Genomic DNA, 2,317 nt, shown 5'->3' with positions numbered 1-2,317 from the left:
TGTGGGCGGGGCTTGAGCGCTCCCCAGCCAATCCCTGCACACCTCCCCACTGGAATCCTCCGTCGGGCGGGGCGCGGATCCTGCCTACAAATCCCATGTGGCCAGTCTTCCGTCCGCGCCCAGGGAGCCTGTCTTCGTGGCCTCACTGAATTCTGGGAAACGTAGTAAGGCTGGGGCCGGGGCCTCCTCCCAGCCCTCTCTTCCCAACGGGCTTTTCTGCCCACTTGCTTTTCTCCTGGTAACTCCACCCCTGCCTCGGCGCGGCCCCCGCCTTGGAACTGGGTGAGGTAGGCACCGGCGATGCACACTGGGGCGAGTATGCCCTATGACGAGAGTCGGCTTCCAGCTGGCAGCTATGCAATCACCTTTGCTTCTCTTTCTCCGGAGGCTGGTGTTCTCCTTAACCTTTCCCCTACTTCCCTGCGGCACCTGCCAGGCACACAGCCTTACCTCTCCTGGGTAACATTTCCATGGTTTTAGTTTTAACTAGTTCCATGAACTACTTAAGCCATCATCAGTACTGTACCTGTAATTGGACCGTGGTTCAGGGTTATGTGCCCCCCACCACCCCCCCAAAAAAGGGATGCTTTCGTCTACTTAGTTGTGGAGTTCGTGTGTATCTCAGATTCTAGACTAGGAATATATGGCGATTCAGCGTTGTGGGTTTCTACACAAGAATGTGTCCCTTGACAATACTACCTGCCAGTTCTGAGAACTTCACAGCTGGTAAAACAAACACAAGTTATACAGATCAATAATCGCAGTGCTGCCTTTTTTCTCAAGGCACTCCTGGATCTCTGCCTTCCTTGTTAGGACATTTGTCAAGTATTTAGAGCCTGTTATTAGGTGCATATACTATGCTTATGACAGATCAAAGTCCCTGACTCACCTCAATGTAGGTGAGTCATCCGCCACTCCACCTCTCAGCTGAGCTCTATTCTTCTATTTTCAATTGCCTGTAGCACATTTCCACCAGAATGTTCCACTTGTGCCTCAACCCAACATCTCTGAAACAAATACTACATTTACTTCTTCCTGTCTTCCCTTTGTTCGCTGTACTATTTATTATCCTCCCATATGTTAAATTTCAAAACTGAAATTCATACATAGTCTTTTTTCTCTTTGATGCACCACCCCCCCTCCACCCGCAAAGCAATTAGTTTTAAAATAACACTCTTAAATTCCTGTCCTATTCTGTGATCACATGTGACCTCAGTTCATGCCTGGGCATTTTCAGCGATCTCCCAGTCTTTTCATCCATGTTTCATGCACAGTAATGCTGCCAGATTTATTTGTGTGTTCCCTATTTTACTAATCCACCTGCTTTAATAGTTGCTCAAAAAGATTCCATGGCTCCCGTGACTAACTTTAAATGCCAACTCTTTTAGCCTGGCCCTGACTCCCTTTCCAGCCTCATCTTTCACTGCTTCCTCATACAGTTCTTGTTCTTCAGCCAAACAGGACTGCTTTTCATTTCCAATACACAGCTCTGTTCTCCTACCTCCATTTCCTCATTCATATTCTTTCCTGTTCTTGTAATGCCTTTCCTCCCATCTTCACCTTAAGAAATTTTATCTGCCTTTCAAGATGTAGCTCATGCTGCCACCTTCCTGAAGCCTCCAGCCAGAATTGTTTCTTTCTCCTCACAACTCTTTGACACTCATCCTAATAATGCCCTAATGGCACTTACTACCTCCCCACACGGCCTACTCAAAGATGCTGTTTAATGGGCAACATTTCAGGGTTGTTTTTACTTTGTTTAATCCTGAAGCAGCCAGTAAACTGTACAGAGCACAGAAACCAAATACGGAGGCAGGTTGTGGGGGAGGAAGCAGCTCGCACTGACTCCTTGTATCTAGAGGCACACTGCAACTCAGTGACAGGGCCTACACAGAATGAGATGTCTCACAGAATTGTAGACTCAATAACTTTTATAACCCTAGGCTCTTCACCATCCAGAAACAACTTATACTATACATAAGGCAATAGTTCTGCCACTCTGGAGTCACATCACCTAGGCCTAACATCCAGGTTCCAGCCCTGGAAATGTGTGCTTTGCATTTGGGGCAGGGGCTTTTTTTCCAAATCCCTTCACGTCCATTTAGTCGTTCTGGGGCAGGCCTGGCCATGGCCCACCACATCGTATACATACTTGTTTTACATTTATTTGTGAACACATCTGTCATCTGATGAAATTATCAGCTTCCCAAGAACAAAAATCTTTTCTTCTTTTTAATTTTTTTCCTTTTTTTCTTACTTTTCTTTCTTTTTTTTTTTTTAAATCTACAGACCCAGGAACTTGAAAAAATCTTGCTTT

The sequence above is a fragment of the Pongo abelii genome, chromosome 6, assembly GCF_028885655.2.
Source record: "Pongo abelii isolate AG06213 chromosome 6, NHGRI_mPonAbe1-v2.0_pri, whole genome shotgun sequence".
NCBI lineage: Eukaryota > Metazoa > Chordata > Mammalia > Primates > Hominidae > Pongo > Pongo abelii.
Note: the sequence above shows the minus strand (reverse complement) of the source record.